General features: G+C 61.0%; 1 protein-coding gene across 1 annotated transcript in view; it reads left to right on the top strand.

Moving 5' to 3' along the window:
• Positions 1-2,658: 2,658 nt before the first annotated feature.
• Positions 2,659-13,094, top strand: part of SLC6A17 (solute carrier family 6 member 17) — a 43,615-nt gene continuing 33,179 nt past the window's right edge. Inside the window, exon 1 of the mRNA XM_045817074.1 lies at positions 2,659-3,050. The gene's annotated coding sequence lies outside the window, so the exon portion shown is untranslated. The remainder of the gene's footprint in view (positions 3,051-13,094) is intronic.

The raw sequence follows: 13,094 nt of genomic DNA, 5'->3' as shown, positions 1-13,094 counted from the left end.
ACCACACTCGGACACAGCAGGCAGCGAGTAGACACACGGGGAGGGGCCTGCACTCTACAGCCCTGAATGTCAAGGTTCAGAGCAAGGATTTCGGGCCAGGACAGATGTCACTCTCTGACTTGGAGAGATCATTTAGACACTAAGCCTCAGTTTCCCCATTAGCAAGGTGGGGAGACTGATGGTGCTTACCTCATACTGTTGATATTAAAACCATATCATTTAAATATATTTCTGTAGGCCTGGTAGCAGGCAGAATCAGTGTTCTAGAGAGTCCACCGAGAGCTGGAAGGTTCTGGAAGACTTCATGATGGAAGCCTTCCTTCCTGTAGCCATCTCAGGGTCTTCAATAGGGTGCCCTGCCCGCCACCCATGGGCGCCTTTGGCAAGGACAACTTCCAGGCCTCCCCTGAAACCTGCCCGCAGGTCTGGACACCGCGGACTGCCCGCTCCTCCTCCACCCGGCCGCGTCTGGGTCTTCCGGGGCGGCCGTGTCCTCCCGACCCTTCCTCTCTGCCCCGCCCCCGCCCCAGCTCTGGCCTCTGCCCGTCTTCCCCACCCTTCCCTGGAGGGCTCTCTCTTTCCCTCTGCCGTTTATGCTTGTGACCCCAAGTCCGTCTCCAGTCCACTCTCCGGGACTCAGTAGCCACATGTCTAGCTGTTCTTTATTTATTCTTTCAGAAAATCTTTTTTTTTGTCTCTTTTTAAAAAGTATATGTTATTGTTTAGGCTATTACAGTCGTCCCAATTTTTTCCCGTTTGCTCCCCTTCACCCAGCACCCCCTCAACCCCTCGGGCAACCCCCTCGTGTGTGTCAGCAAATCTTCACGGGGGGGCCGTTCGGTGTGGGAGCCGGGCACGGTCTCCGCCCTGCGGGGCGTGCACACCCGCCGGGGGCTGTCACACCGTTGAGCACTTAACTATGATCGTGACAAAGGCCACTAAGGAGAGGACATGTCCACCCAGGAGGCTGACCAAATTCCTCTCCGTGGTCAGGAGAGGCTTGAAGAATTCGGGTCCGAGGCGAGGGGGCGGAGGGCTGAGTCAGGACGCAGTGGGCAAGCGGAGGTGTCGGTGGTGGGCTGCAGGAGGGGCCGGGGGACAGCAACATGGAATGCAGCTGGGGGTGGGGAGCGCTCGTTAGAGAGGGGGACACAACTGCAAGCTTGAGAAGGCTGCTCCTCGTCATGCTTCTAAAGGAGGAGGCACGGATGGCTTGTTGTTCCAGAACTATCCTTTTAGGGTGTTTGCATAGCAGGCAGCTTTGGAAGCTGGAGACAGGGTCTCCCCAGTGGAGGATAGGCGTGTTTGTGGTCCAGTGTCATAATGGTCATACGTGTAACCACATCGGGGCGAAGGTTGGGCGGGTTTGCTCAAAGCCCGTGGTAGGAGGCTGGGGTTTCCTAAGCTCAGGGTTCCCCTGCACGCGCAGTATCACCTGGGCACGGCCCCAGGCTCCTGCCTTGGACTTGGCGTTGAGGTAGACTGATCTGACCGGGAGGCGCAAGCTGCCTGCTGTGCCTTGAGTAGTCAAGTCCTTTGTCTCGGGCCCGGGAGTCTCGTGTCTCCTGCCAGCATCCAGGAAACCACGGCAGGCCACCTTGTCAGAAAGAAAAGGTAAAGTCTCTGAGCCCTCAGTTCATGACAACGGTCCCACTTACTGCCTTTCAGTAGAGCCGCTGAGACACCCCCCATGTCCCATCCTTGCCAAACACCTGCCTCTCATGCCAGGCTCCCCTTAACGTCCTCTAGAGCAGAGAGAATTCACCCCAGACTCCCCGCATGGTCCTCCACAGCCCTGGAGCCCGGCGCCTACCTCCCTACCCTCACCCCTGCTCCAGCTCAGGCGGTCACTACCCCTGAGGTAGCATCCAGGAAACCATGGCAGGCCCACGGCCACTCTCTTGCAGCTTTGCTCTTGCTGAGCTGTGCCCTCTGCAAGGGGCACCCTCCTCTCCTTCCACCTTCTGAGGCCAGGACCCTGTCTCCCCTCCTCCATGAGGTCTTCCTAGAGCCCAGTCTCCCCTCACTGTCCCCCACTCTCCTCATCTTCTAGAGTCTTCTGTCCTTCTGCTGTGTCTTGTGGCTGCTGGGCAGACCCCACTCTGCCTCTCCCGGAGGTCTCCCACCATGGTCTCCATGCTCTCGACCCCTGGAGCACGTGCCTTCCGCAGGAGCCCACTAGACGAGGGACACGTTGAGGAGGTGAATTGCACAGCGATTGGTCCCGCCGGAGGTGGGATGGAAGGGCCCTGGAGCAGGAAAGGCATTCCAGGAGAGAAGAGGGGGGAAAAAAAGGCAGGAAGGTGCAAGTTGCCAGGGCAGGGGGAGCAAGCACTTCGGGTGCCACGGAGATCACGAAGGTGGACGGAAAGGGCTGGGACTGAAAAGGTGAAGAAACGAGGCCCAGGACTCAGGGGGGCCTTGGCCATTGAGGTCTAATTCCCCTCTGAGGGCTGAAGCCCAGGCGACTCCTCTCCAGGGTCTCGGCTCCTTGGCGAGGAGCCTCAAGAGGCTGGTGCTCTGGGCAGCCCCTGTCCCTCCTCCTGCCCGCCCCCCGCCCCTCCGCCTGCGTCGGCTATCAGAGCCTCGCTTGCGGCCCCAAAGCCTCGCATTGACGCGGGCCCGCGCGTGAGTCAAGCCTGCGTCACGGCGCCCCGCCGCCAGGGTGGCCTTTCGGAAAGCGAGGGAACAGTGCGCGCTGCGCTCCGCCCAGCTTCGTTCCGCTCCGCAGAGCCCGGCGTGACCAGGCTCCGACTTCTGCAACCCCACGCGCTCCCTCTGCCGCTGCACCTGGGTTCCCGGACCGCTCCCCGGAGCACTGAGCGAGCCGCGGGAGGGAGCTGGGCCGGGACCAGCGGCGAGGGAGGGAGCGAGAAGCGAGCAGAGTCGCGGACGCGCGGCTCCGGGTGCCCTCCCAGCCCCGGCCCCTGCCCGTCGCCGCCAGACTCCAGCTGACTGTGGGAGGGGCCGTGCGCCCGCCACCCGTCGGGGACCGCAGGTGCTCCCGGGAGTGCAGGGGTCCAGTCCGTGCGACGGCCCACGCGGGACAGGTGAGTCGTGGGCCGCGCCCTGCCTGGCTTTGCCAGGTCAGCCACCGCAACTTTAGCTGTTCCGGCCCCGCCCCAGCCAGGAAGGCCTAAGAACCCGGGTGCAAGGCGGCACTGCTCTTGTATCCGCCCGGCTCTGCGCGGGCCCTGGCCCCTCCCGCCTCTCCTGCCTCCGTTGCCTGGCGACGGAGCCCGGGGGCTGCGCTCCTCCGGCGTTTCCGGGGTGCCTAGCGCCGTGCTCACGAGTTGGACACCTGACGCCAGCTTCCGGGGCCCTGATGGGCCCAAGAACTCCGGAGGAAATGGGGCAGACTTGCAGAGACAAGCGCCCGGGGGTAGCCGGGAGGAGGCCCCGCGGGTCTCGCATCCTGGAGCTGCGCGCCCAGGGCGCAGTTCCTGCGGGGAGGCATCGGCGCGGCTGGAGACCCCAGCCGAGCGGCTAGGCTTCAGGCCCGTGACCTTGACAGTATCATTGGCAGGAGGAGCAGAGCGCTCACGCCCGAGATGAATATTTAATCCCCCGTTCTGGGGCTGGTCCTCGCTGGATTCGGAGCTAGCGGGAAGCCTATCCTCCCTCGAGGGAGGCGCATCTGGGAGCGGAATGGCGGAGACGGGGAACGTGCGCGGGGTACAGGTCTGGAGGGGGCGCCGCCTCGGGAGAGAGGCCTCTGCCACGTTTATACCTGCGCGCAGGGGGCTCGGCTCTCTAGCGACGCTCGCAATGCTCCAGGGGCGCTGCCGCCGGAAGGAAGCTCGGTGTTTCCTTTTAAAGCCCGAACAGCTCTCTGGGGCCGCGAGTGTCAGAAATCCGAGGTCACTCCGCTTAGAGGAGAACCCAGTCTCTGTCGAGAGGTATTAAAAAAAAAAAACAAAACAATTTGACCCCCCTCCTCTTTCCTTTGGTAAATATTATAACGAGTTCTTTGGATTAGGGACTTTCTAACCGGAGCTATATTTGGGGCCATTCTGCTGTGAGCACGAGGCAGGTGGGGTTGGGGAGATCTTTTGAGGGCACTGGCCCTTGTGAACAGGAACTTCTAGAAACTAAGAAGATCCTGTAATGGCTCAAAAAAAAAATCAATCAAAACTTTAGTTAGGTCCTGTGCAGGCTGTGCAGGACGCACTGATGGACATCCGTCTGTCTGGAGAACACGGTCAGAGTGTGCGGAGGTTAGCCACGGGGGCTTCCCGTGTCTCCGGCCGTGCTTACATTATCGGTGATCTGGTGAGGTGGGCCCAGCGCTGGGCAAGAAGGCTTTGAGGTCCCACCTGGTTGTCCTTGGCTGTAGCCCCTCCACGGGGACGGTCAGAGGCTCCAGCCTCTCTGCTGGCTTTTTCTCAAATGCAGCAGCTGTGGCTAAGTAGGTGGTGAGTGTCAGTGAATCCCTGGCCTGGAGGTGACTCAGTGCAGGAGGCAAATCGTGCCGCCCGCCCCGCTCGGAGGGAGCTGGCTTGGCCTGAGTCACACACGGAATTGCCTCCGCTGCTTGTGAGCTGAATGGAGTTCAGTGCCAGGACTCGGGAGTGGGGATGGCCGGCAATGGGGGCCCCTGACGCCAACGTCGGGGGTGGGCAGGTCCTCAGGGGGAGCTAAGCGGAGCTCAGGCTGCCTGGATCCTGGGCAAGGGTCCTCGGGCGCTGAACCCTGGGAAGGGCAAGCGGGTCCAGGTTGGGGGTGAGGGGGAGGCTTGTGGTTGTGCTCAGACGGACTGGTGCTCTGCTCTGCCACGTGCCAGGAGGGTGACCTTGGGCGAGCCTTTCTACCTCTGGAGCCTGGGCTTCCTCGGTGGAAAACCAAGGATGCCTGAGGTGCCTTTGCCGCAGGCTCATTCTGAGCCCAGTGCGGGCAGGTGGCGGATGTGCCAGACAGGTAGCAGATGCGCCGTTGTTAAATGTGATTTCCCCACCTCTTCCTTCTGGGGCCTTAACCGGAGCGTTCTCTCTCTCCCTGCCCTTGCTCCTTGGTGTGAGGGGGGGTGGAGACGAAAGGAAGTGACAGGCTTCACTCGTGGTTGTTGAGAAGGACTCGGTAGCTCAGCTGCAAACCGACCTACCTCTGACCCTCACTTCTCCCCAGGAGACCCTGAACGGAGAAGCCTGAGGAAGGGCCCGGCGGCGGGGGAGGGGCGGGCAAGGCTTCCTGTTGGGTCTGCGGATGCCCTGGGCCGGCTGCAGTGGCTCCTGCAGAGACCGTGACTCTTGAGGATTGTGCCTGGCTGTGGCCTGGTCCCAGCTTGTGGCACCTGCTGGGAGGACGTCAGGGGCCCTTGCCCTCTGATCTGGTCTTGCCATCCTGCTCCCCACCTGTCCCATCTGTAGTGGAGTCAGAAGCTGCAAGACCGCTGTCGGGGCGGGGTGAGGCTGGCCCTTCCCAAGGGGGAAGGAGTGCGCCCCCTGCCTGCCCTGAGGGATCCCGGGCCCCTGGCTCCCCCCTCTGGAGTGTGTCTGGACTTGGTGCTGCGCTAGGATGTGCTTGCTCAAGAGTGGAGGAGGTAAGGGGATCCCCAGGGCAGCAAGGAGGCCCTGCAGACCCAGGGCACTCTTGTTTGCTCCTGGAAACACGTGCATGTGTTTGCGCACATGGGGGGGTGCTGTGCACCCTGGAAATCAATGCCCTCCCCGTGCGATCTGGCGAACTCCGAGGGTGCTAGGGACAGAGAGGAGAGGAGGCCGAGAAGCAGGCTTCTCTCCCTGGGCACCTTCCCTCCCTCAGGCCCCTTTCCTGTCTGGCTGAGCTGCAGGAGGACGATTCATCACTAATCCCTTTAAAGCCGCTAAGATAAGCAGCCACATACTTTAAAGGGAAGATGAATTTGGGCTTTCCCCCCCCTCCCCAAACCAGGTCTGAGTTATCGCTCGCTCCCAGGCTGGGCTGCTGGAAGTCCTCACCGTCACACATCTGGAGCGCGGGGACAGGACAAAGAAAATTGTCACTCGGCCCCTGCAAAGTGGTCTCACATAGGCCTCCCTCAGCTGGTGTCCCCCCAAGTTCCAAGGGCAAAAGCACAGCCCCACGGGCAGATCTGCATTAGCGCACTCCCCCGTACCGGGACAGAGGCTGTGGGGACATGCCCGCTTCCCCAGCTCGTAGGAGGGCGGGTACCATCCTGGAGTCTAACAGCGCACGCCGCACTCGGCACCCAGCGCTAATATCCAGATTTTCACGGAGGCTTCCGTGCTGTGCTAAGTGCTTTATTCATACACCATCTTGTTTAATCTCCACTCCATCCCAGGAGACAGATGCTGCACTCGGCAGTTTTGAAGATGTGGGACTTGAGGTTCACAGAGGTTAAATAACTTGGTCAAGGTCGCCCAAGAGGCGAGCGGCGCCCTGAGAGTTTGAACTCCGGTCTGTGAGGTTCCAAACTTCGTGCCCTTGACGATGATGTGCTATGTCTCCATCCTAAGTCCTGTACTCACGTTTGCCGGCCCCCAGCACTTACCCACACGAGGTTGTCTAAGCCCGAGGGTCCCGTTCTCAAAGCTCAGGCCCGGAGGAAGGAGGCAGGGAGCCTCCGCCAGTGGGAAGTTGGTACAGAATGAACGGACCTCCACTCGAGAAAGGTTTGGGGAATGCAGTCCGTGGTTCCGCGTGGGCTGGAATCCATCCAGAAGAAGGTTCCAGGCTGTGTCTGGGTGCCTTGTTGTCACGTGTGCATTTCTCTCCCTGACTTCTTGCCGCCCCCGCCCCCACCTCATTCCCTCACAGTTTGCCCGGGGCCGGGGCTGGGGCTGGGGCTGGGGCTGGGGCTGGAACAGGCTGGCTGTGGCCGGGAGGGTTTCTGCATCTGCAGAGTCAGGTGGGAACCCTGGTGTGTCAGGTTTCTCTGCTGGCGAGCACGAGCCAGGACGTGCGCAGCAGGTCCCGCTGAGATCCTGGAGCAGAGCTGCGGACACAGCTCCAGGGGTGTTTACAGCAGCTGCCCGAATGGCGTCAGCTGCCCAGAGGGTCGCTGCTGGGGTCCAGAGCTCCTCCCCCGGAGAGCCCACCCTCCTCGCCTTCAGGGCTCTGCCACTTTGCATCCTAGGCAGTTCTGGGAAACCTGGCGTGTGCTTCTCCCCATCTCTTCTCTCTCTGAGAAATAAATCTCCATGCCCAAGGAACAGGCCCACACCACCCCAGCCTGCCCAGCACCTCCAAGCCACCTCGCTCTGGGCGGGAAGTTCCTGTACCTGCGGGTGGATAGTTGCACCAGAAGCACTAATGTTGCCCCACCCCGCCCCCGAGGACACAAGGGGTTCTTCCCAGACACCCCTGCCCCCCAGGCAGCCATTTTGTGGACATGTGTGTGGAGCCCCTCGATAATCCCACCCCCCACCCCAGCACAAGTCATTTTAAAAATATAAACATTGTGCATCTATGAATAAATCCAGGTATTAAAAAACATAATTAGATATTCAGGGTGCAGGAGACTCGTGAGAACAGAAGCTCAGGCACAAGCTGGATTGCCGGATGACCTTATTCTCGCGTTTGGAACCAGGCACACTCCTTAGGGAATGGCTCTGGGTCAGGTGAGTGCCGGGCAGCCCTGGCTCCCAGTCTGGGAGGTGAGATGCGGGCCTGTTTGCTCTGTGGCCCCTCGGGCAAGCAGAGGGCCCGGGGAAGTCAGGCCCCCGCTCCCCGGCCTGGGGTCACCTCGCCAGCAGCGCCAATCCCACCGAGCCGCCACCCCACCTTCCAGAACCGACTCAGGGCTCCCTGGAAGGTGAGCTGCCTCTCGCTGCAGCCCATCGTTTCTAACTGCTGGTTTAACGAGCATTTCTGCAGGGTTCTGTGCACCGCTAATTTGCCACCTATCCCAGCTGCAAACAGAATTCACTGGTGCACACCCCAAATTCCCACTGGTTGCACCGTCCCTTTAATTACAAGACACCTGGGCTCCTGCGGCTTTAAACCCCACTCCGGGTGGGGAGTGCTGTTTGATAACGCTGCCTTTCAAGAGATGTGAACTCATCTGGTGGAGTGGCTTCCTCAGGTGTTCCCAGGTGAATATGCAGTGAGGACACGGACCTTTTCCTTCCCCGCGTGTCTACAGGGCAGAGTGGGGGTTCTCCTGCGCTGGGCGATATGGACTGGCTCCCAGGGTGGCCCGGCGGGCGCTGTCCACGGTCCTGGCACGCCGCTGAGACACCCTGCCTGCTGGTCACTTGGGGACTCCTTTAGAACAGCTGGAAGGAATCTCCTTGACCGGTTCCCCAAATTGCATTATGTTGCTGGCTTTGGGAAAGGGGCCAGTGAGTGGAGGAGGCTCCTGACCTCAGGGAGAAATGGTGGAGGCCAGACTGTCCCACCGTCCGTCGGCTTGCTGGGTGAGACTCGGGTGAACGCTTTGCGACGAGGCTTGGTGTGTTGGGGAACTCCCTGACTGGTGCCACAGGTGGGTGGCACGTGGCCCAGTAGGCAGGACGCCCTCATCCTTTGGAGTAGCCTGGAGCTGCCTAGGGTGCTGGAGCCCCCTCCACGTGCCCCGGTGTGCCATGCCAGTTCACTCCCCTCTGCGGGTCAGACATGCATGCAAAAGACTGGGAAGCTCTCCTGTAGCGGGAAGAACGTGGGCTGCAGAGTTAGGGAGACCATGGTTCAAGTCCCCATTCTCCCCCATTCATGGTGAGTCATCTTATTTAATTTTTTTAGTTCTCACCTGAGGATATGTTTATTGATTTTAGAGAGGGGGTCAGAGAGGGTGGGGGGAGAGAGAGAGAGGGAGAGAGGGAAACATTGATCGGTTGCCTCCCTCATGCACCCGGACCAGGGAATCGAACCTGCACACTTTTGGTGCATGGGACGATGCTTTGACCAACTGAGCCACTTGGCCAGGGCATGGCTGGGTAATCTTGGACCTGATATTTATCTTGCCCAGGCTTCTTTGTCTGTAAAATGGGAATAACAGTTTGCCCCAAGTTGGTGGGGAATAAATAACATCTGTAAGCATAGTAGGACTTCAAAAATGCCGGCTCCCTCCGCTGTGTCCTGCGGCCGGTCCTGATGGGAGCTCTTTTCTGCCCGGCCCTTCACGAAGCTGCCGGCGAGGAAGCAGACGAACGTTCCTGGTTCTCAGGAAAGAGGCGTCATGGTGGGCGGTAATTAAGGGTTCCTCACCGCTGCTTCTTCAAGGGCTCTTCAGCGGTCGGGTGGGTAGCTCAGGTAATTGGACACCCTTGGCTCCCTCCATGTCTGCCGCTCTGTCCGAGACAAGAGAGAAGAAGTGGCTTTCAGGAAATCCAGGTCAGAGGAGCTGGGCAGATGCCGTGAGGACCCATCTGTCACCACCCAGCGCCTCCTGTGCGTGAGAGAAGGAGAGCGAGGCCTTCACGCGTCGCTCCTGGACATTTTATTTTCACATCTCGTCTTTAAAAATATTCCGGTTTCCAGATTGGGACGGTCTACCTGTCCGCGCCCTGGCGCACCCTTCAGCGCCCTCGAGTCATCCGCTTACCTCTCTGAAACCTGGGGCTCTTCTACCAGCCTGGCCCGGGGCCCCGCCCTCTCTTACCCACCCACCCTCCCTGTCTATTCCCTGGTGCAACCGCGATCCCTGTGAACACAGGCGGGTCCCCTTACTCCCCGTCCCAGGAGCGGCCACCAGCTTCCCGTTGGCCCTGAGAGCAACCCCCCCTCCACCCCGGTGCTTTCCGTGGCCCCCGAGTCCTGCCTGCTCGGGGCTCCGGCTCGCCCCCGTCTCAGCACCCCGCCCCCCTTGCTCGGGACGCTCTGGGCGTGGACCCCTTCTTCCTGCCCTTCTACTCGTCAGAGGCGCCCGGTCCTGCCTCGGGGCCTTTGCACTCCCTGTCAGTGCAGCCCTGGGTGCTTCCCCGGCACGTGCACACGGCTCTACCCGGCCTCGCCCAGAGCTGCTCGCCCCAACCCCCTCTGCATTGCAGCCTCCCCGCCTCACCCTATCCCCTCCTACCCCTCTATTACATATTTACCTGGTATCTTTGTATGTGTTACAGACACAGTATATTCCTGTGCCCTGTTAATTACACATTTGTCTGCGGTATCTGTCCCTTTGCACCAGGATATAGATCCCACAGGGCAGGAACATTATTTGCTCGGTTCTGTGCCCTGCTAGGGCCTGGACCATGCTCAGTGTTCAGTAAATATTTGTGGAGGAAGGAGAGGAAAGGAAGGAGGGGGAGAAGGAGGGGGAGATGCGGAGAGGGGTTTTCAGGATCCCCTAGTTACACTTCAGCAGAATCTCTAGTTCACGGGGGTCTCCGGGCCCCCTTCTCCTTCAGCCCACGAGGGAGGCGGGTGGTCCGTGGGAGCCCTGAGCTCCTGCATCCAGCCACCTGCCCCTGCGTCCCCGGGCACCTGCTGCTGTGCCATGTCGGGGCCAGGACACCGCGGGACAGCGGGTGGGCGCACCTCTGTCCCTGGTTGAGCCCCCTCCCCCTGTGTTCCCGTGAACCTGGCGCTGGCCTGTGGCGTGTCCCCTGTGCGATCTCATCTGATCCCCGTGCCTCCCTGTGAGGTCGGAGCCCCGTTCCCATCATCTCAGGGCCGGGAGCTGAACCCGAGAGAGGCTGTGTGCTTTCCTGAAGACTCACGGCTAGCCAGAGGCCCCGGGGCTCGAACCCGGGTTTCCTGGGTCCAAAGCCCATGACCCTTCTGTGACAGCCGTGTGGTTTTGGAGTCAGACGGTCGGCGGGGACCCGGGGCCTCCACTTCCCGACGGTGCTCCTCATCGTGTCGGTTCCACGGTCCGTACTTGTGTGCACTGTCCCGTCTTCAAGTCAGGACGTGACGCACAGTCAGCGACACCTCAGATTGGCTGTTGGTCAGGAGGCTGTGGGGACCTAGTTGGGTGAAAACCTTCCATTGGCCCTTTCCAGTGAGTTCCAGAAAGTACCAGCATCAAAGGGCCTGAAGGTCAAGGGAATGTAGGTCGTCCATCCCTCTAAGCCTCTCCTGCCTCGTTTGTCGACGGGAGTGATCGTGGTCCCAACCCCACACCGCTGGCGGGGGGGGTTACAGCAGGTGATGCCTGCTCCAGAGTCCGCCCTCAGGGGCGCCGCCTGCCTGCCGCTGTTGTCCGTGTCACTGTCACCACACCTGCTGTGCCGTCGGAAGTTCCCTCAGCACCCGAACTCCAGCACAAGGTCATGCGTCCCTGGGGCGTCCGTGGTGCTGGTCTCGCTGCCTCCCCCCCGGGCACGTATTTCCCCCACGTGAAGCGGTGAAACTGAACCAAAAGACTGGGCTGGCACTGGCCCGCCCACGTTTTCCGGTGCCGGTTCCTGCCCCCACCCCTGCCGACCATCTGCCCGTTTTCTTGCTTCTCTTCCTCTTGACGGAGAAAAACAAAACGCCGACTGCTGAGAACATGCAGGAGCACGGGACGGGAAGGTGCGCTGTGCTGCAGACCGCGCACTGGCTCCTGAGCCCGAGCTGCCGTTTGGACCTGCCCCCCAGCCCCCGGGACACTCGGGGCTGAGCCTGTGCCCATCCGGTGCGTGTTTCCCGGCGGGGAGGATGGATGCCGCCTACAAAGCGGAGAAAGTGGGGCAGAGGAGAGTCGCTCCTTTGTAAGAAGCCCGCAGTCAGTGAGCAAGGGTCAGGCCTTAGCTTTGAACTGCCGCTCGGGGCATCCGTGGGCATCTGGTGTTCCTGAGATCAGAACGTCGCAGCCGCAAACGGGAACAAAGTGGAAGCTGGGAATTACATCAGACTCTAGAAAAATTGGGGAGCTCAAGCATCAGGCCCTCAATTCGCTCATTGAGTCCATTCATATCATTTCCTGTGCACGTGTCATAGTAAGACACCAGGACGTGGCCTCGCGGAAGCCAGGGTGGTTTCAGACCCCGTAAATCCGGGAAGCGGAGTGAGAGGTGACCGCTCCGGTTATTCAGCTTCTCAGTCAGCCTTTCCTTGTCTTCCCCCTTCCCTCCATGTGGTAACCAGACATAGTCGGGAGGTGGGCCCCGGCCCCTGGTGTGCAGATGCAGCAGGAACGGAGAGCCAGCTTCCAAGGCCGGGGTCCTCCCCACATGGGCGCCGGGGCTACACTCCGTCAGAGTCCCCCGCCCCGGCTGGGCACGCAGCTCCCCTGGAGGTTCAGCCGGCTCTCTCTGCAGATCTGTGAGCTCCCCGGGCCGCCTCTGTGTTTCAGAGGTAAAGGCAGCGGGGAGAGAGATTGCACTGTTGGTGGCAGCAGGTGGTTCTTGGGGAGGCAGGGACCCTGGGACATTCGTGAAGTGCCACATTCGGTCCCCTGTGGGCCGGGCATGGCACTCAGGAAGGGAAGCAGCCGTGGAAACAACCAGCTGCATGAGAAGGCCAGATGGCAAAAGCCTAGAAGAGTGTCCCAGGGAGCGGGCTGGGAAGGGGAAAGAAAGGACATTCATTCTCACTTAGGGACGGCAGATGGCGTCGTGGAGGCCAGGCGGTGGACCTTGAGCCGCCCCTCCAAAGACAGGAGGCTTCAGGAGGCAGAGGATGGGGCGGGATTCACGCGGTGGGAGTGGAGGGCAGGCGGGGGTCCAGGGGGGAGCTGTAAATGCCACAGCTAGTCGGCACCGGGCCCCATGGCATTTCAGGGAGCTGCCCCCGAAGGCCTGGAGGAGAAGTGCGCGGGGAGCCTGCTCAGCGTCCAGCAGAGGGGGGTCGGGACCGGAGATGGGGCGGGTGGGAAAGAGGGCCCATTGGGCCTCGCTGACAGGCCTCGGTGACTTTTGGGTGGAGGATGCAGGACGGAGAGGTCAGGAACGGTGCTCGCGCGCCCGCCTGGGTGTCCTGGGCCAGGAAACGCAAGGCGGGCAGCCGCCCGGTCGAGGCCAGGGCCTGCCAGCAGCAGTGTGCTCCAGGTGACTGCCCGAGGTTTCAGCGAAACAATTAAAAATAATTTGGAGGACAATTTGTGTCTCTGATCACGGTGACCTGGTTTGGGCTCGGTGGAAGCCCCAAGGCCCTGAGGTAATTAGGGGAGTTTGTCGAGGCCGACACGGCTTGTCACGCGGAAGCCAGGGGGCCGGCAAGGTCTCCGAGAGAGGCCCCGACCCCGCTGCCTTCTTCGCCCACGGCAGCCTCCGACTGGCCCTTGTTTT

The sequence above is a fragment of the Phyllostomus hastatus genome, unplaced genomic scaffold, assembly GCF_019186645.2.
Source record: "Phyllostomus hastatus isolate PE091 unplaced genomic scaffold, TTU_PhHast_1.1 phas_scaffold_216, whole genome shotgun sequence".
NCBI lineage: Eukaryota > Metazoa > Chordata > Mammalia > Chiroptera > Phyllostomidae > Phyllostomus > Phyllostomus hastatus.
Note: the sequence above shows the minus strand (reverse complement) of the source record. Positions and strands in the feature narration are given on the sequence as shown.